At 41.2% G+C, this 22,458-nt stretch overlaps 1 protein-coding gene across 1 annotated transcript in view; it reads right to left on the bottom strand.

The window, feature by feature from the left end:
* WDR18 (WD repeat domain 18) overlaps positions 1-22,458 on the bottom strand; it is a 765,213-nt gene that overhangs the window by 465,392 nt on the left and 277,363 nt on the right. The gene's annotated exons all lie outside the window — the stretch shown is intronic.

Genomic DNA, 22,458 nt, shown 5'->3' with positions numbered 1-22,458 from the left:
TTAACCCTTGTTTTGTGTTCTCCTCTACCAATAACCACTCTGCAACCAACCTGGGAGATTCTGCTTTCAGAGACATCTGTGCAAAAATTCCAAATACTGCTGTAATACAACACACTAAACACAGACACATACAACCCAGGAACCTGCCATTTCACCCCTTCCTGTGGGGGTGTGTCATTCCTGCAAATCAACAAATAAAAATCTGGTACCTACACTGCTAAAAAGCAAACAAATATATACCTGTCAGACTTGCAGTACACACCACTGTTAAGGATGGCAGGAAGGAACAGAATGGAGAGAGAGTGCACTGATCACCACCGAGTGTCCCCTTATAAATTAAATAAACTGGAAAACTGTCATCTGTTATAACCAACATTAATGGGTAGCTGCCACCAGAGTGTGTGGAACAAGATAACACATACACACAGCTACTCAAATATAGTCCTGCAGCACTGTTTTACCAGGGTCCCAACTTCTAGAACTGTGGTGGAATCAAAACCGCTTGGTGAAGATTACACCAAGAACAAATGGATGCAGCAAACATCTGCAATGGAGGCATTCATGAAGCAAATACTGCTTGCAGCTGCCATTCTAGTACATTGTACTCTGACTTGCATATAGAGAGCAGATGTTTTGCATTCTGACAGCAAAAGAGAATGCAGCTGACAATCTATTAAGAATGTGCCTGCATCACAGACCTTCCTTCTCCATTGTGCAAGGGACATGAGCAGGTGGCCCATTTACTGGAACCACACTTCCACTTCAGGTAACACCTAATATGGCAACGCACATCCAGGGTGTGAAGAGGCCCTCTCTCCCCTGGTTTTCAGTCCTGTAAGGAAAACATGAACATGAACGGGGTGTTTCAGGGGCAATTCCAACGTCACCTTCAAAAGGAAACTTTTTTTCCTGTGCAACACCCAATCCATGTGCAACACCCAATCCATATGCAAGACAAACCAAGTGTCCCAGGGCTCCTACACACGAAAGCCTAAAGCTCAGAGATAACGTGCACAGTGAAGGCTGGCAAAAGAAAGTGCATCCTCCAAGAAAGGAGCTTCAACACTACCAATCACACAGGTTCAAATGACAGTTGAGCAAGGAGGAGGAGGAGGAGATTTGTCAAAGGAAGATGAATATACGGCAGTATTTCTAAGAAACTCCCTAAACAGCTGGTGTTCAGCCACAATCCGCCTCCCATCTGTGCAACTATGACAAACCTGGGCATAACGAAGGGCTAATCAACATAGGGGCCAGAAATAAGACAACCTGCAGTCGAACAACACTGAGGTGGTACAAAACTGACACTCCACTTTTAGGAAGCTTACCAGTTGGCAGGTTTCAAGGATCAAATCTCTTGCAAACCAGCAACAAAATGAGCAGTTTATACCAGCAGTCAAAACCTGTGGTGGGATACATTGTCACTTAAGCAGTAGGGAAAAATGCCAACTAGAACTGGGAAAAATGTTTTATATTAACAGAAATCTCAATACTGGAAAACAAACCATCCTCAGCCACAAATTGGCGATGAGGCTGAGTTCTAGAGTTTCTTCTCTGACCATTGTCATAAGAAATGGAATTAATATGAATAACAGGAACCACAAATACCATGATATAGAGAATGTACCCCCTGCTAGCTATTCTGTGCTCTGCTGTACCAGATGGAATATATGGAGGAATGTGTTTTCTTGAGTGGGAAAGCACACTGTACGCTGGAGATCTGAAGTCTAAAAGTCCCTGGAACAGACACAGTCACCGATTCCACAGCAACAGGAAAGGACAGGAGAAGCACCTGAGAGGGTCCATTAGTTTCCTCACTTTCCTGGAGACTGTAAATTATTGGAATGTGACATTTTCTGTATGACCCCTCCTGCCAAACAGGCATTGCATCCATAAACTGGAGATAAAACTGTGCTCTCTTGTTTGTTTAAACACCAAAGGACAGACTGATTGCTATAGCCAAGGCACTTCCTTAATGTGGTTAGACAATAACTCCAAGGCCTCTGCGCCTAGAAAAACTGCTGCAAATGACTGATGTGCAACTCAACTGTTCTGAAGAAGCCTGGGAGATTCTCGGGCAAAAGCACTTAATTGTTATTGGTTTCATTAAAAGAGTTCTTGTTCTTACTGTGGAGCCCTTTCGTTTTTTTCTAGTTTTGTGTCAGTCTTTGGATTCCTGGTGTTTTTTGGGGCATCATGGTCGAGAGAGCAGAACTCATTATTCAGGAAGAAATACCAACTGAGAAAGGAGTTTTGGGTGACAACACTCAAGTTTCAAGAAGTGAATTTACTAAACCTATGGACATGGTAACACAAATAACGGCTACCCAATTGGCTATCTTGAGTTCCAGGGCTTCAGGGTTGCCTGGAAACCAGAAGCACTTTTTTGGGACTGTACCTAGCCAATCAGCACCCATGCAAGTGAGACGATCACTGGGCGGAGCGGAGATGACCTTGCAGGCAGCAGCTATGGCAGACACTAGTTTCCAACAGAGGATTAATGCAATAACAAACGTGAACTGCTCTATTAATGCTGGAAACAGTAATATTACTCCAGAAAGCTTCAATTTTGAGGTCTGGACCAGTAAGAAATACAGTTTTTTTGACAACGAAGTTTCAACAAATGAGACTTTTTGGACATGTTAAAATCATTCAAAGACAATGTTTTGTGTCTGCAAAACACACAAATGGAAACGGATTACTTGACTGAATGTACTGCGGTTAGGAAAGTTCCGAAAGGGCTCCGTTTTGTTAAATATCCTAACCAATGTTGAAATGAACAGTTTATTTCATTTATATTTATTTATTTTACATTTGTTGACAGGGATTGTTTGACTGAACTGGAGCCATTTTTCAGCAGAGGCCCGGGGAGAAAAGCTCCAACATATTATACAATTTTCATTATAAATTAGCATTAAACAGCAATGTTACAGGATTATTACAAGGCATTAAGTACCAATACAATGTTATACAGTATATATAAGTATTCATAAAGAACTGGTTGAACATTTTAGCAATTTTGGTGTTGAAATGTTGAAGTTAATGGTACAAAGCTATGAATTAAAAAGGGAGAAGTTACTTGAAGTTAATGCTATGCATAACAGAATTGTATCAGATTTGATGTTTAATGTGGAGAAAGTGAATTATATGACTGTATTTAAGGAAGTAGATACACACTGTAATAATGTTCTGAACAAAAAAATGAAAAACATGCAGAGGGACTTGATTGAGTATAGGGAGAGGAGAGCATACTCGCTACCCAAGAGTACTTTTAACTACAGGATGGAAGACAATGGGGTGGTTGTTAATGGCGAATTAAATGAAGGAAATTTTGATGAAGCAGAGATTCCAGCTTCCTCTTTAGATTACCTCCCTCTAAGAAGGTGCGAGCATCTGGTACAGAAACGGGTTGAACAACATGAGAGGGTTCAACAACCAATATGCGAGGGGGGGGCAAGGGGAAGCGGTCAAGGAAAGAATTACCAACCAAACAATTTTTACAGGGAGTACCACTGGAAATAGGAACAGAGATTAGTGGGGTAGAATAAACCATTGTCATTTCTCATTCTGGAATACAAAACAGATTAGGCAATTTTAGTATATTCAATTACACAGACTTACAAATTAATTAAGTGTATTTTCAATTATTTACACTACAGGTTTTCAGTTTGTACTGGCCAGGCCTTTAAGGTTAGACACCTTGATAGGTTTAAAATTATTTTTGGGCAAACTAAACCTGAAAGAATAATGTTTTTAATAATGAACTTAGTAGAAAGAGCGCTTTCAATCCACCCCTGAACCCAGTATTTAAAACATTTGAAGAACTGATTGAAAGTGAAATTAGAAAGAAATTCAACAACAGTTACGAATAGTAACTTTACAAATGAAGAAAGTGAATTATTCCACACATTATTACAGAGAGGTTGCAAAGTTATGAAACCAGACAAGGGGGGAGGGGTGGTTATGGGCACAATTGATTATGAGACCTATATGTCTGATATCCCGAGTGATGAATGTAAATATAGTATTGTTTCCAAAAATGAAATCACAATAGCTTATTCTAAAATTGATTTTTGTTGTCAAGGACCACTTATTTCAAGGTACGATAGATGATAAACTATTTGAATTTTTGTTTGTTCGTAATCCACATATTCTGACAGTGTTTGGAATTCCCAAGACTCACAAATGTATAGAAAAACCTCCATTCCGTCCCATTGTAGCAGGAGCTCGATAAAAACTGAACCATTAGCACTATACGTAGACCACCGTTTGAAAAAAAATGTTATTTCTTTGAAACACATTTCCAAGGACTCTTGGGAGTTTCTTAAAATATTACTATGGACAAGTTTGTTACTACAGATGTCGCTGATTTACTCCCAAGTATTCTACATAATACGGGTTTAGAATGGTTCCAGGAAATTCTTATTGAATATAAGTACTTGAGGAATGATCAAGTGAATTTACTTTTGGAATTTATGGAAACCATTTTGAAGAACAATTTTATGTAATTTAATGGGAAATACTACAAGCAAGAAAGTACAGTTTTGTACCTACCATAAATGTAGATGTCCGATAGGTATGCATCTGCAGTCCTAACATATGGGTTGTCCTGCCTCAGGCAGCCCTTCGGTCGGCCGGATTCCAAAGTCTGGGTCTGGCCTCGGCTGATGTCGCACTTCACCCGACGTCATAGCTGCTAGGGTATAAAGGCATCAGCCGACACCATTTTCCTCAGTGTTTCTTGCCCCAGATGCCAGGTGCCCTCTAGGAAGGCTAAATTTGGATAAATGTAGAAAATTCCAAACAGTAGAGAGCAAAACATATATATATATATATATATATATATATATATATATATATATATATATACATACAAACAAATACACCATAATAGATTCCCCCAGCTAGCTAAAAGAGGGGTAAGTACCCTAGGAATACCACAGAGGGGAAGGAGGGTGGGTAATCCTGACTGCAGATGCATACCTATCGGACATCTACATTTATGGTAGGTACAAAACTGTACTATGTCCTTCAAGGATGCATCTGCAGTCCTAACATATGGGTAGAATACCATAGCCAAACTGGCGGAGGAGGCACTAAGATAATGATGGTGTAGTTAAGATTCCTTGCAAAAGAGCAGTTGCAAAACCTGCTCGGGATCTGGAGTATAAAGGAAGATTATAATGCTTGGCAAATGTATGCACGGAGCTCCAAGTAGCAGCTTATAAAATGTCTTTGGTAGCCACTCCTCGTAGGAAAGCTGTAGTTGTGGCTGTAGCTCTTGTGGAGTGAGGCCTGATATTTTCAGGGGTAGTCTTTCCATGAAAAGAGTAGCAGAATCTAATGCAATTTCCTATCCATTTTGAGATTGTCTGTTTTGAAATTGCTTTTCCTTGCACTCCTGTTGCATATGCTACCAGAAGCTGGTCAGTTTTTCTGCTGAGCTTAGTTCTGTCCAGATAGTAGCGCAATTGTCTGTGCACATCCAAGGTGTGTAGTAGTCTTTCCCCCCTGTTCTGTGGGTTGGGGAAGAATGTAGGTAAATGAATAGCCTGGTTCAATGATACCCTGGAGACCACCTTTGGCATAAAAGTAGGATTAGTTCTAAGAGACACTCTATCCTGATGGAAGATAAGGAAAGGCTGTACTGCCATTAAAGCCTGTAACTCAGATACCCTTCTTGCTGAAGTGATTGCTAGCAGGAATGCAGTTTTCCAAGATAAGTACTGTAAGTCTGCTGTTGCTGCTGGTTCAAAAGGGGGTAGGTGTTAATTTTTCCAGCACAAAGTTGAGATCCCATGCGGGCAGAGGTGGTTTCCTTGGAGGCTTTACGTTTTTGATTCCTCTCAAGGACTGCTTGAGTAGAGGATGAGAGAAGACAGGAGGATCCATGTTGTACTCTGCTGAAATTGCTGATGCATGAATCTTAATGGAGGAGTAGGACAGGCCATTGTGGAACAGTTCTGCTAAGTATTCCAGGATGTGTGCTATGTTTACCAATGAGACATTTTCTCCCTTTGCTGCACTCCAAATGAGGAATCTTTTCCATTTGGCTGAATAGGTTTTCCTTGTGGAGGGTCTGCGAGCCTCCAGGATAATGTCCTTAACCCTCTGAGACAAATCTGGTTGATTTTGTTTCATGCAATATTCCAAGCAGTTAGCTGCAGTGTTTTCAAGTTTGGATGCAGGATCTTGTAGTTGTTCTGTGTTAGAAGTAATGGGCATAGAGGTAGAGGCCATGAGCGTGCCCGAGACATGCTTCTCAGTAGCGGGTACCAATGTTGTCTTGGCCAGTCTGGAGCTATCAGGATTACCTTTGGCTGCTCCTCTCTGATCTTCAGTAGAACTTTGTACATCAAAGAAAGAGGTGGAAATGCATATGCTGTCAGTTTTTTCCAGCTGAAGGAGAGGGAGTCCACCCTCCAGGCAAGTGGGTGGTATACTCTTGTGCAGAATTTCTTCAATTGGTGATTGTGTGGGGAGGCGAACAGGTCTATCTCTGGCATTCCCCATTTCTTTGTTATGGTTTTGAAGATATCTGGATGCAGCATCCATTCGTGAGCATCCGTGGTTGTTCTGCTTAAGGTGTCTGCTAGTGAATTTTCTTTTCCTGGTACAAATCTGGCCTGCAGTTGAATGTTGAGATTTAGGGCCAAATTCCACAGGTCCATTGCCATCCGGCATACAGGGTATGAGTGTGTACCTCCCTGTTTGTTGATGTACCACATCACTGTGGTATTGTCCGTCCTTATCAGCAGGTGACCTTGTTGGAGGAATGGCCTGAATGCCTGGATTGCATGTTTCACTGCCAGCATCTCCTTTAGATTTATGTGTAGATTCAGCTGGGTTTTGGACCATAGTCCTTGTATACACCTGTTTTCCATGTGCGCCCCCCAGCCTAGGTCTGAGGCGTCCGCGGTGATGGTCTGGCTTGGATGTGGTTTGTGGAAAGGCAATCCTCTGTTTATCTGACAGGCCTGAGCCCACCACAGGAATTCTTTTTTCAGGCATGGAATAATTGGAATCTGGGCTTCTAGACTGTGCTTGTGTTGAGACCATACATTCCTTAGGTACCATTGCAACTTCCTCATTTGCAGCCTGGCATGTGGGATCAATATTATGCAGGATGCCATGTAACCCAGGGCTTGCAGGACTTTCCTTGCAGTAAGCTGAGTTTGTGTTGTTAATGCCATGAAATAGACTGGTAGTTGCTTTTGTTTTTCCTCTGTGAGAAAAGCCATCTGAGTTGTTGTATCCAGCTCTGCACCCAAAAATGTTATCCTTTGGGATGGTACTAGCCTTGACTTTTGAATGTTGACTGTGTATCCCAAGGCTTGCAGCAGTTGTATGACATTGGCCAAATCCTTTGTTAATTTTGTCTTGTTGTCCGCTTGTATTAGGCAGTCATCCAGGTACGGGTAAATTTGAATTCCCTGAAGCCTGCAATGAGCAATTACTGATGCCAGGCATTTCGTGAATACTCTGGGCGCAGTAGATAAGCCAAAAGGCAATGCTGAGAATTGATAATGCTCTGATCCTGCAAGAAATCTGAGGTGTCTTCTGCAATCTGGTCGTATAGGGACGTGCAGGTAGGCCTCCTTGAGTCACCAGCCAAGACTCCTTGCCCAACATGGGAAGTAGTTGCTGGAGGGTCAGAATTTTGAATTTTGGAACAATGAGGTATGTGTTCAGTGCAGACAAGTCGAGAATAGGCCTCCATTGATTTTCTTTTCTTGGTACAAGGAATAGCCTGGAGTAAAATCCTTGTCCTTGTTCCATAGATGGTACCTTTTCTATTGCTGTCATCCTTAGTAAGTTGTTGATTTGTTTTAGAGCCTCTGTTTTTTGGCTTGGTGGAAGGTTTGGCATTCCTCTCTTTTTTGGTAATGTGTGGAAGTGAAACCTGTAGCCTTTGTCTATTGTTTGTAAAGTCCATTTGTCTCCTGTAATGCAATGCCAGTTGTCCGAAAATAAGGCTAGCTTTCCGCCCAAGGGTGCTTCCAGTTGTTCCCTGGTAGGCGGAATCAGAGCCAAGTCATTGTGTCTGTCCTGTGGAAGTGGTTGTAGTCGTAGCTGTGGCAGCACTTCTCTGGTTGGCAGATTGCCACTGATGACCCTTGTAGGCACCCCTAGATTGACCTCTGCCTCTTGGGCGTCTATTTCTGCCTCTCTGTGCTCCAGAGGTGTCTGGAAAGGACCAATTCTTCAAAGGCCAATTTCTGCTAAACCTCGGTGGTTGGACCTGCAAAAAATCCTTGACTGTTTGGACAGATTTTGCTTTTTCTTCCACTTTCTTTAGAACCTCCTGTGCAGGGGAGCCAAACAAACTTTGTTTCTCCATAGGAGCATCTAGAAGTTTTGACTTAACATGGTCTGGTAATGATTGCTCTTTCAACCAGGCATGCCTTCGAATTACTGCTCCAGTCATAGCTGATCTAAAAGAAGCCTCCAGTGGATCATAGCCACATTTTAAAAAATGATTACTGACCTGCTGAGAGTTATGTACCAAATCCTGAAGTGACTTACGGTCTATAGGTTCAGGAGAGGACAGTTTTTTTATTTAGCTGGTCTAACAGAAATTCCTGGTACTGAATCATGTGAAATTGACAGTTTAAAGCCCTTGCCGAAAGAGTAGCAGATGTATAAATCTTTTTACCCCATCTCTCTAATGCTCTAGATTCCCTGTCAGAGGGAAGAGGGTTTTTGGCAGAGGCAGCTGCAACACCTTTAGGGCCCTGAGAAATGGTTTCTGGGTCTGCAACATGAGCCTTATACAAGTGGTAGTGAGTGTCCGGGACCCTGTAATATCTGTCAGGTTTGGCAGGGGCCGGAGGAAGAGAATCAGGGGCAGTACTGGCATCATTATATGCATTATCAACAACTGATAGTACAGGGGGAATGGCTAAAGGCCTATGTTGTGGTAAATGTAAAAAGGTCCTTAGCCTTTTCCTTGAATCTGAAAAATCCTGGCCCTGCCATTGGAAATGTTCCCTCATAGAGTGTAGGGTTTCTCCAAAAGAAAATTCTTCAGGAGGGGAAGCAGAAGGAATAGAGTCTTCTGCATCAGAATCCTCATAAGGTGAATATGGGCCTTCCTGATGGTCAGAAATATCTGAGCCATCCGATGAATAGTCTGTAGAGAGAGGTTCAGGGGGTTCAGTCCTAGGCCTCTTATCTGGAGGAGGTTGAGAGGCCCTGTCTGGGTGAGGTTGGGATCCCCTGATCAAAGAAATAAGATCCTCAGCCAGGCTGAGTATCTGGGAACTAGAGGTAGGCCTGTGAGAGGTAGCTTTAGTCTTAGAAATTTTGGCTGCTTTAGCCCTGGAAAAAGCCTTGATAGACATAGAAGCAGGGGGTCTAGCAGCCCCACGTGCAGGAGTAGAGATGTCTAAGGGAATAGTGTCTGACAAATCCTGGGTGCCTGTTTCTGTAACAGTGATTTCTGTAGCCGATTCAGCCATGGCCTGTGTGGCCTCGGTTATCGGTGGCCTGCTTTCGGCCGAAGGGAGAACCGAGGACTCTGTTTCAGCCGAAACCGAGACACTCGCGGTTGGCCTAACCGTGGTTTCAGCCGAAACCACGGGCCGCGAGTGTCGGTCCTTTTCCTTGCGTTTTTTAGCTATTTGTGTAGTCGGAGTCTCCGACGGCATTTTATATGCAAAAGCGGGACCAAAAAACTCTTCGGCAAACTCCAACCGACGTCTAAGCGTCCGTCGGTTGAAGGAAGCACAGGCTAGACAAGCTGATACGTCGTGGTCTGGGCCTAAGCAAGGAAGGCAGTAAGAGTGGAAATCCTTATGAGGTATTTGTTTCCCACAAGTTAAACAATTATTTACTTTGACATCGGCTGAGGCAAGAAAGAGTCCCCAACGGGGTACTTAGCTTTTTTAGAAGTCTTCGGTAGTAGAAATCTCTGGATCTGACCGACCGGCACTTGCGAACAGCTTCTGCTTCGGGCACCGCGCGGCAAGAAAGACTGAGGAAAATGGCGTCGGCTGATGCCTTTATACCCTAGCAGCTATGACGTCGGGTGAAGTGCGACATCAGCTGAGGCCAGACCCAGACTTTGGAATCCGGCCGACCGAAGGGCTGCCTGAGGCAGGACAACCCATATGTTAGGACTGCAGATGCATCCTTGAAGGACATCAGGGGGTAGCAATGGGGGCCGCTTGCGCCACCTTGTATGTAAACTGTGTATTGTATTATTGGGGAAAGAAGTTTATTTTCAACACAGATTGGTTAAACTATATAGTACAAAACAAACGAAGCGGAGACAGTCAAATAAACTGGAAAAATGGAAAAACACACCAAGCCTGGACCAGAAGCAACGTTTTGGAATACAGCTTTCGTTTACGAAACAATTGCTTCTGCCAAAATCTTCTGATGCCATTAATAAGTATAAATGAAAGCAAAAATCTTCCTTTGAAATTGTAAGGAATGCCAAACCAAGTTGATCCACTAAAATCTTTTATTCACCAACACGAAGAACACTCAATGCAAACCAAGCGCTTTCGCCTGGACAATTCCAGGCTTTTTCAAGATTAAAATACGAATGTGGCCATACTGCTTAAATACACAAGTTAATAGGCCAATTTGGCAATTAAAATTTAATTGCAATCAACTGTTAAAGTGCTATAGTACTGCAGTCCTCTTTTTGAAGTCTAGTGAACTTGACAAGTGAAGTTTTTTTCTCACTGTATAAATCTTACATACAAGTATACTTTGATATTCCTTGTGCTGCTGAATACTGTTAAAATTCATTCGCTACTCTTAAATGAGTGTATAAATACAAAATAGTAATAACTAGTATAATACACAGTGGTTAAATACCCTATTAATCATACAGTTAAAAACACATCTTTAAAAATAGTTTCTTAGGTTAAAACTATAACTGTTATTTTTGAGTAGGCTACTAGAATTCAAAGCAAATACTTCGTGAATATTTCTATATACATTATATAATTATTTATTTAATTTATTCATGTATAAAATTTATTTCATATGTAATACAAATATACACAAATAAACTAGTTAATAATTCTCTTTCTGATTTTGAAAAAACTTTCATAGTATAATTGATGTAGATATTAATTAGAGTTTGTGAAATGAACACTAAGAAGGGACCAAAAACAAACTACCTATAATTTATTCCTTTTCATTCTCAATATACTGTTAATACTAATATTGTCATTCATTCCTGGATTCTTTGAGGCATCCAATTTTAGTTGCCAGGTTAGCTCTCTAGTTTCTAGGTAACTTTCCCAGTCACCTCCCCTAGGGTCACTAATGACCCGTTCCAGGACAAAAAATTTTAAAGACATATTTGTGCACGTTAAAGAGTGCTTAAAAAATGCATTAGTTGTTTTCTTTTTCTCTATTTCATATATGTGTTCATAAATCCGTTTTTTAAGCATTCTAGTAGTCTTTCCCACATAGAAACCATGGCAGAATGTGCATACACCTAAATACACTACCCCCATTGTATTACAATTGTGGTATCCTGGTGTCTTTAAAGTGCAATTCCTAGCTGGTAGAAATATTTCCGCAGCGTCTAGTAAATAGTTGCACTGTTTACACATACCACATTTGTATGTACCATTCTTTCTATGAGAAGAAACAGTGTTCTTTACCTGTCTTGTACTGGTGTTCTGTTCATTCCTTTAAGGTTTATATCGCGTTTTCTAATAAAAGTTAGTGTTCTTGGTAAATAAATTTTGATGTCCTCTTGTGTTGTTAACATTGGCCAAAAAGCTTGTAAGGTGTTCTCTATATAAGTTGAATCATTGGTGTATGTGTAGATAAAACTTCTCTGTGCATCATTTTCTCCTCTACTGTTAGTTTTGGGAAGTGGAAGTCCCTTACTAAGAAGGGGTGGGAACTTTGAATCCCTTTTCTCTAATACTATCTAGTTGTATCTTTAACTAACATGTTGTTGGAAAGAGGCTATCCCAATCAGTTAATTAAAACAGTTACAGAAGAAGTATTAGAGAAAAGGGATTCAAAGTTCCCACCCCTTCTTAGTAAGGGACTTCCACTTCCCAAAACTAACAGTAGAGGAGAAAATGATGCACAGAGAAGTTTTATCTACACATACACCAATGATTCAACTTATATAGAGAACACCTTACAAGCTTTTTGGCCAATGTTAACAACACAAGAGGACATCAAAATTTATTTACCAAGAACACTAACTTTTATTAGAAAACGCGATATAAACCTTAAAGGAATGTTTGAACAGAACACCAGTACAAGACAGGTAAAGAACACTGTTTCTTCTCATAGAAAGAATGGTACATACAAATGTGGTATGTGTAAACAGTGCAACTATTTACTAGACGCTGCGGAAATATTTCTACCAGCTAGGAATTGCACTTTAAAGACACCAGGATACCACAATTGTAATACAATGGGGGTAGTGTATTTAGGTGTATGCACATTCTGCCATGGTTTCTATGTGGGAAAGACTACTAGAATGCTTAAAAAACGGATTTATGAACACATATATGAAATAGAGAAAAAGAAAACAACTAATGCATTTTTTAAGCACTCTTTAACGTGCACAAATATGTCTTTAAAATTTTTTGTCCTGGAACGGGTCATTAGTGACCCTAGGGGAGGTGACTGGGAAAGTTACCTAGAAACTAGAGAGCTAACCTGGCAACTGAAATTGGATGCCTCAAAGAATCCAGGAATGAATGACAATATTAGTATTAACAGTATATTGAGAATGAAAAGGAATAAATTATAGGTAGTTTGTTTTTGGTCCCTTCTTTGTGTTCATTTCACAAACTCTAATTAATATCTACATCAATTATACTATGAAAGTTTTTTCAAAATCAGAAAGAGAATTATTAACTAGTTTATTTGTGTATATTTGTATTACATATGAAATAAATTTTATACATGAATAAATTAAATAAATAATTATATAATGTATATAGAAATATTCACGAAGTATTTGCTTTGAATTCTAGTAGCCTACTCAAAAATAACAGTTATAGTTTTAACCTAAGAAACTATTTTTAAAGATGTGTTTTTAACTGTATGATTAATAGGGTATTTAACCACTGTGTATTATACTAGTTATTACTATTTTGTATTTATACACTCATTTAAGAGTAGCGAATGAATTTTAACAGTATTCAGCAGCACAAGGAATATCAAAGTATACTTGTTGTATGTAAGATTTATACAGTGAGAAAAAAACTTCACTTGTCAAGTTCACTAGACTTCAAAAAGAGGACTGCAGTACTATAGCACTTTAACAGTTGATTGCAATTAAATTTTAATTGCCAAATTGGCCTATTAACTTGTGTATTTAAGCAGTATGGCCACATTCGTATTTTAATCTTGAAAAAGCCTGGAATTGTCCAGGCGAAAGCGCTTGGTTTGCATTGGAGTGTTCTTCTCGTTTTCGTGTTGGTGAATAAAAGATTTTAGTGGATCAACTTGGTTTGGCATTCCTTACAATTTCAAAGGAAGATTTTTGCTTTCATTTATACTTATTATTGGCATCAGAAGATTTTGGCAGAAGCAATTGTTTCATAAACGAAAGCTGTATTCCAAAACGTTGCTTCTGGTCCAGGCTTGGTGTGTTTTTCCATTTTTCCAGTTTATTAAACTATATAGTACATTACATTAGATTTCTGGATGACATTTGTCTTTTTTGGAAGGGTCCTGGGGAAAAATTAAGAGTTTTTGGTTTACACTGATGAGACCATTACTTTAAGGTTACCCATACAATTTCTAGAGATAAGATCTATTACTTAGATGTTACTATTTATAAGGACTACACCAACAATAGTTTTCAATCAAGGATTTTTTGAAAAGACACGTTCTCAAATTCATACCTACATTTTAACAGTGAACATCCATATTTCCAAAAGAAAGGGATTAAGGGTCAACTGATCAGGGCTTTGGGACATGTGTAGTGATCAGAGGACCTTTATAGAATAAATCAAATTTATTAAAGAATTATTTGAGCAAAGAGGTTACCCTAGTACCCTGATAGATAAATTAATGGAAGAGGTTATTAGGGCTAGAGGGTGGAAATATACCCCCTTATTGGGAACATGTGGTTGGGAAGATAAAGTGGCTACAGACGAATCTTATAATTTGGCCTTCATTCATACCTTTTCCCCATTTTCACAGGAAGTGGAAAATATCAAAAAGTATGGGTGTGTTTTGACAGTGAACCCGGATATTACGAAAAGTGCATCAGAGAATCCCATGTTTATTAGGAGAAGAGATATGAACTTGAAAAAGAGGTTTGAAAGATATGTTATGGTGAATACACAAACTGTAAAAAAAAAAAAAATAGGAAATTTGGAACCTATAAATGTGGCTTTTGTAATCAGTGTAGTTGTATGATTTACAAGGAAAGAGATTTTTTAAAAGCAAGGGGAGTGTTTTTGAGACCTAGAAGTTATTACAACTGTAATAGAAGGGGGGGGGGTTGTACACCGGGTTACGTGTGTCGTGTCCTAGTTTTTATGTAGGAAAGACCGAGAGGACCATTAGAAAACGAGCTTATGAGCATTTATATGACATATCTCACCGAAAGGAAACCAACACACTATAGACATCACAAAGTTTGTAGCAACAGTAGATATGTATTTTGTATTTCAGAACAAGTACAGTAGCAATAGACCCCATGGGTGGACACTGGGAAGCCAGATTGGAATATAAAGTTATTCTGGCAAATAAAATTGGATGCAGCTAAAACCTCGGCATTAAATGAGAACATTAGTATTAGTGTTCTGAAGATAGCAGCTAAACTATACAGCTATTATAGAGTTTACATAACAATTTTCAGAATGGTTTAAACATCAACGAAAATGTATATATATTTTATCTAACAACTTTGTATTCTGATGCATACTACGTAAAAAGAATGGCAATGTTTTATTGTTTAGATTGTTGTTAACAGGGGCGAAGTCCCATTTTAATTGAATGGAGGGAAGAGTTTTTAAGTGGGATTTTGATTGGCTGTTGTGAGTATAAAAGTAAGGTGCATTCTGCATTTATAACTGTTCTGAAGAAGCCTGGGAGATTCTCGGGTGAAAGTGCTTAATTATTGGTTTCATTAAAAGAGTTCTTGTTCTTACTGTGGAGCCATTTCGTTTTTTTCTAGTGATGTGCAACACCCCAACTCTTGGGTGGACCACACACTTTGCAAAGTGTAGGAGCAAAAGTGAGCTACCCAGCCCAGAAATGAACCAACTAGCACATACAAGAACCTGCTTTATGTTCATTTGAAAAAAAATAGAAGACCCATCCAAGACTGAAGGGGAATGCCTAGAAATCCATACGCTGGTAACAAGTACACAACAACAGAAGAAAATCCAGAGACAATTCCTTACACTGGGAAAAATATGAGAACCAAACCAAACCAGTCAAACTGGAGGTAAAGCTCTCTCCAACCAAGATTGAGCTCGACTGTCATGAGGAGAAGGTAAACATTTGCACCACACCACACTCATCACATAGTCTCACTAAATCTACACCACCAAAATCCACACAACACAAAAACATTTGTGGAGGCTCTCAATAATAATCTGTCTAAGCAACAGAGACCTCCAAAGCAGAAACGCAAGCAACCTCCATCCCCCAACACAACCCAAATGACACACAGCCCACAGACTCAGTGTGCCACTCAACCACAGCTAATAAGGCAAAACAACATACCCAGCACATTAGTCGTAGGTGACTCTATAGTCAGGCACACTGATGTCCCACTCACCAGGCTAAACAAGGAGAAGGTTACTGTCAGCTGCCTGTCGGGTGCCAGGATCCACCACATAACCCATGCACTCTGGTCACTTCACAACAAGTACAAATATGACTGTCAATGTCCATGTTGGTGTGAATGACCTGAGACGTATCTCCCTGGACTACATGAAAAGAGGCATGGAAGAGCTCTCCGATCTTGTAGCCCAGGCAGGTATGACCCTAGCCCTGAGTAGCATTCTGCTATCGCCCAGAATGATACCGCAGTACAAGGACAAAATGATTGAACAACAATTGGCTAAGCTTCTGGTGTCATTCTAAGGGGATCAAGTATTTTGTCTGCTTGGGATGACATGGTCGACAGACCACTATGCTTTGCCACAGCATCTGTCTCCCCTGGGATTCCGGATACTGGCTAAGGCTCTTGCTGCCCCCTATAGTGCCTTTTTTAGGCAGGGTTCAAATAAATTCACCACCATAACAGAACAGGCAAGCAAAAACTGAGGGTAATGCTACTCTATGCTAGAAGTCTAAATCTCAAAAGTCACTCACTCGAGGCACTCCTTAAAATGGAATACATCGATATCTGTGCAGTGACTGAGACCTGGTTCAAGGCTCCAGAGAGCACCCCTGCACTAACCAGGCTATAACTCATACCACACGTTTCAGCCATGTAACCTGGACCGAAACACCAAAGGCGGAGGTGTGTCCATATTCATTAAGGATATCCACACCTCCAGGTTAGTTGCTCAACATAATGCATCTGAGGTTATCCAAGTGCAACTAACTCTGGGCAAAACTGCATTCCAAATTGTAGCTTGCTACATATCCCCCACCATGCCCCAGGATTCCCACTCCTCTTTTCCTGAAGTACTGGAACATATTAGGGTTCAACCAAACACCCTAATAATGGGCAACTTCAACTACCCCACCATTAACTGGGAAAACTACTCGTGTACCAACTCCTTAGCTCAACGCTTTCTGGAATTCATAAACTCGATCAACTTATCTACACCCCCACCAGGGGCAACAATATCCTAGACCTAGTCATTACCAACATGAGTGACCAGTGTTCCACACATGAAGTCAACTCCTTGTTGGTCCGATCTGACCATAAGCTTATCACCCTTGATATCCACATCCCGCCCCCACCCCCCATTAAGGAAACCACAGTAAAAAATTTCTCCAAAGCCAACTTAATGCTTAAGACAGAAGTGGTGAACTTAATGACACCCATGCAGATGGACAATACAGTTCCAACTGCTGAATCCTACACAAATGCACTCTATAAGCACTTACACGAGTGCATGGATCGTGCTATCCCAAACAGAACCAAGACGCTATCCTCCAAAAAAAGGAAACCAATCTGGTGGTCCCCTGCCATAAACCAACTGTACAACAGAAGGAAGAAACTGTTGCAAAAGAGAATAAAAACCCATGAATGAAGGAGCTCCCTGGTCAGCCTCAGTAAGATCCTCCAAAGCTAGCTAAGAAAACAAAATCACCACTAAATCCAAGGACAACCACAAAGCATTCTATAGCTATGTCAAGAATCAAGATGGCAACACCCAGATCTGCTCCGAGTTACAGCACAAAGGCACGCAAATTACAGAACCAACTGATATTGCCAACATCCTGACAGATAGGTTCAGTGCTAAGTTTACCCCCCTCTCACCCTCTAAAGGGCCCATATCTATACAGGAAGAATGCAGAGCCCCTGTAATCACAACTACGCAGGTAAAAGCTGCACTCTCTAAAGCCAAAAACACTGCATCCATGGGACTGGACAACATCCAAGGTTGCATTTTACACGAACTGGCTCCCCACTTAAGCCTCATGTTCAAGAATAGCCTCACATCAGGCTTTGTGCCCACTGAATAGTGCACAGCAACAGTTATCCTACTCCACAAAGGGGGAGCCACCACAGATTCCGGGAACTATCAACCTATTAGCCGGACGAGCCTAGTCTGCAAGGCCATGGAACGTATCATCATGGAACTCAAAGACATTGGTAACCTCCAAACTCTGGATCCCACCCAGTTCAGGTTTGTGAAAGGCAGATCATGCCTCCTGAACCTGATTGATTTCTTTGAGTCAGTCACCAAAGCCGTGGATGAGGGTAAGGTGGTTCACACAGCCTATCTTGACCTCGCCCAAGGCTTTCGACACCATTCCCCATTCTGGAATTATAGCTAAACTCACTAAACTAGGTATAAATCCCTACGTCACAAGATGGATTGCCAACTGGCTCACTGACAGAACCCACACTGTAAAAGTTGCAGACTCCAAATCTGACCTCAGAGCAGTGACAAGTGGAGTACCACAGGGTTTCGTCCTGGGACCTCTCCTGTTTGGTATCTACTTCTCTGAAGTACAGGCTAACACAGAAGGCCTCTGGCTAGTTCGCAGATGACTGCAAACTAGGAGCCATAGTCAAGCCCCCCAAATGATGTGGATATCCTACAGAAGGGCCTCACTGAGACAAATGCCTGGTGTCAGAGCCATGGCCCCAAGCTCAATGCCAAAAAGTGCAGTGTCATCCCCTTTGGTAAAAACTCTGTACCCATGAACTACCACATAGGCAGCAATCTACTTAACACCTAATGCGTGATAAGAGACCTTGAGACCCAGGTGGATAGTAGTCTCTCCTTTGATAGTCACATTGCCACAGTAGTCAGGAAGTCCTATGTGGCACACCTCATCATAAAAGGGTTCTCATCCAGGAAAAAAGAGGTCATTCTTCCCCTCTACTCGACACTCAGACCCAATATAGAGTACAACGCCCCTTTTGGAATGTACCTCACAACACATCTGCAGCAGCTGGAAAGGCCACAGAAGTACCTCACAAAGAGGATTACTGGCCTCAAACAAATTCCCTACACTGACCGCCTCAAAAAACTTCAGCTTTACTCTGTAGCATATCGCCTACTCCGAGGTGATCTCTGCCTAACATATAAAACTATGTCAAACCCAGAGCTGTTGGACATGCTACACCTAAAGAAATCTGAAATCCCTCAGAGCTACATGCTCTAGGGACTTAAACCTGGTCACCACAATAAACAGGACACGCTGGAGGGATAGATTCTTGTCCCAGAGACTTCCTATACTCTGGAACAAGCTACCCATCTATGTCAAGCAAAGTTCTTCATTAGCACTCAAGAAAAATCTTGATGAGTGGATGGGAAATAGGAAATACACCCCAGGGATCACTTGTGTGTGTCTGCTCGACAGTGGCACAGGAAAATAACTTTCTTGGGTGGCGTAAGCCATGGAACCTTGTTGGCTAGGCTTACGTAGGCCCTTGGGCCGATAAGCCTAGTACCTACCTATGAACCACTGTCCCCCTTCATGTGCAGTCCCAAAACTAGTATTCAGACTACAGCTATGCAACCAGTGTGTCTGTCCGATCTATCAATGTATAGAATAAGACTGTTTTCTTCTGTGCCTTCCTCAGACAAAAAGGAGTCCTTCTCTTGTTTTCAGGCTGGCTAAGCTTAGAAAACAAAAGAAGAGGAGAAGGAGTAATAAAGGCCTCATGAACAGGTGAGAGCCTGTTCCCTTCACAGGTAGTCAAACAGGACCACAATGAAATGACAGAAAATATGCTTCAGCTGCACCTCCCTGTAGGTGCACATCTGGTCTGTGGCTCTAGCCAAAGCATCTGCACAGTCAGATTTACAACAGGAAACATGATAGCCCGCAAAAAGTAGTAAATGGTCTTTAGAAAGTTATCTCTGAGCCAATATTCCATAAAATCCTCATTTTCAACAGCTCAAGTTGGCTTAGAACTTGGAGAGATAAAATGAAAAGTTGATACGAATGTGACAAAGGAGTAAACAATCACTAAACTTTGGACTCCAACTCAGGCAGTAATGTAGCAAACTGCAGTGATCTTTGGGACCTATACTTGTCCAGAGAGATCAGAAAGGTTTCCTCATGAGACTGCCTACTTAATTACTCTGCTCATTCATACAGCTGATCAGAGCGGGCATACACCTTTCCAAGAATTAAAGGAGCGGTCCGGGTGCTTCAAGCTATTTAAGCAATACTTACTACCTGGATCAAAAGGATAACTGACCCATGCCTTCAGATTATACTCTCTAAGGAGAGATTCTCCACCCATGACTCAAGCTCCCATCAGACATCTGTCCTCTGAAAAAAGTACTGCCAAGTCCATAAGCAGGTGACTCAAAGGACCAGTCTTCAGTATCAGCCTGGTCAGCCTTGGGTTCTAGTTGACTGTGCAATATAAGAGGCCTGAATACAGAGATACCTCCTCCAAATTGGGAGTCAGTGGCATGTGTGCATGTATTAATTATACCTGGCAATCTCTGATAAGTGTTACTGTAAATCAAGTGTGCTTTCTCAAACTCAGGATATTAACATTAAACGATTTTTATTTCAGTGGTACACAAACAAATGAAATATCTGTACAAACTGTGTATCGACATTTATCACAATTTACAGCAACAAATTAATTAAAAACACCCAAGAAATTTCTTCAGCAAGGACTGCTAGTTATCCACAGATGTGAACTTTTTTTTTGTTTTGATTTATAGTGGATAACAGTTAGAAATCTAGCAAAGTTGAAAGGGTCTAATCTCTAACAAATGCTGCCAGGTGGAATACAGATAAAAGTTCAGAACCATTTAATTTTTCAGAAAACTGTATATAAAATATGCCATTATATACTGCAGTCTTCAAGAGTTTATGTGCAATTTTACAATGCTCAAATAAATGTGAAGTTGTCGACAGAATAAAACTCGTAGCTTATCAAGTCTGCCTGTATGCTGCAGCAAAGTCCCTGTACAGCTTCCCTTCTCCCACACCAGCCCCACATCCACTGCCTCAGCCAGACTTAAATCCTCCTTTCAATCTGCATTTCAAAGTTGCCTCTTATGATACAAGTGCAGTAAACCACAACTTTCTCACTCCCTCCCTCTCTCGCTCTCCACTATACAGAACTTTTTTTTTAAGTCTACAGACATTTTCTTTCTGGGTGCAACTTGTCCTCTCGTTTCTCTCCCTTACTTCTCCTCCTAAACTCCCTCCTACATGGTCCCCCAACAATGTAGTACCATCATACCTTCCCCTCTCCAATATCCATCATTCTCTCTCCTTTATACACTTACACCTCTCAGTATGGTCACTAGAGATTGTACCCATGATCCAGCGATTCTATTACCTAGTACAGCAGCAGGATGACCTTGCTATCTGTTCCCTTTAGTTAGGCAATTGCAGCATCTTCTCAACCTTTAACAGCTTCCTTCTGTACTGCACCGCATGACTCAACTTAAAGATAAACACACCAATCCTATTCTTTCTCTGTGCTCAGGGGGCCACCTTATTTGCATGCGTTTCCTTGCATTCCTCATCAAAATGCATTACCTTGCACTATTTGCGCTCTCTGTATGAAAACGTACCTATACCACTTACATGCTCATTCTGTGATTTTCAGCAGGTCTTGCTAGAAACTGGCCACCCCATCACTGTCGCTTGCCGGGTCAGCAAGAAATAGGCAAATGTTGGGGGGGTTCTTGTTCAAGCAGCTTTATTATATACAAACACATCATAAACTAAGCTAAGTAACTTTAACATGTAAACAAACTAGCTATCATGCACATAGATGTTAACACTCTGGCTGCACCTTCAAAAAGGCACTGTAGATAATATGTGCTTGGAATTTATATGCACGCACAAACTTAGAAATGCTTCTTAAAGGTACAGCACATCTGTTATTCTGCATCCTCCCTCTTTGAGATATGAGTCAGTCATTGTCATAGATATTAATGAATATGCAATTTACAGAGGAATAATTTTCAGCATGCAGTTATACAAAGCTAGGTACATCTATACAACTATGTCCAAGTTGCTGTGTATTTCACACTAGGCTTTGAGATGCGACCATATTGTGTGACACAAAATTTGGGATCTGGTTTAGAAACTAGAATTGTCCCTACCAATTGTTCAATCTTAGGAACCTTGGGACCATTTGCCAGCACATTATCTGGAGTCATGACACGTTCTGGAAAGTACAGTTGTGTACCTACCATAAATGTAGATGTTCGAGTGTATTCACTGTTGCAGTCATTACACTTGGGTTATCCTGCTGGCAGGCAACCTGCAGTCGGCCCGAGTTCCAAAGTCTTGGTCCGGCGTCGGTTGCTGTTGCCTCTTCCCTGACATCAGTGCGCCAGGGGTATAAAAGTTGCAACCGACGCCATTTTCTTCAGTTTTTCTTGCCCCAGATGTCAGGGTGCCCCCAGATAGGAAGGCTGAAAAGATAAAAATATGCCAAAAAAACATGCATATATTACTATAAACATTTACTTCATCTACAAGCAAATACACCACATAGGTTGTATAGAGTTGAGAAGTACAGAAAAGTCCCAGCAAAGAAAGGGGGACGGTGGGTGGGTAACCTGGACTGCAACAGTGAATACACTCGAACATCTACATTTATGGTAGGTACACAACTGTACTATGTACATCGTGTTTCACTGTTGCAGTCATTACACTAGGGTAGAATCCCAAAGCTGAGGTTGGGTGGCTGGGTCTAAATTGGGTTGGGAGAGGCTACCAGGCCCTACAGCACTGCAGTGGCAAAGCCTGCTCTGGATTTAGAGTAGTGAGGTAAGTGGTAGCGCTTGGTGAAAGTGTGCACTGAGCTCCAGGTTGCAGCTTCTAAAATGTCTTTGGTTGGTACTCCTCTGAGAAAAGCTGCTGAAG

Source organism: Protopterus annectens, chromosome 13.part0 (genome assembly GCF_019279795.1).
Source record: "Protopterus annectens isolate FY-2018-M chromosome 13.part0, PAN1.0, whole genome shotgun sequence".
Taxonomy (NCBI): domain Eukaryota; kingdom Metazoa; phylum Chordata; order Ceratodontiformes; family Protopteridae; genus Protopterus; species Protopterus annectens.
The sequence above is the reverse complement of the archived record's forward strand: the minus strand, read 5'-3'. Positions and strand labels throughout refer to the sequence as shown.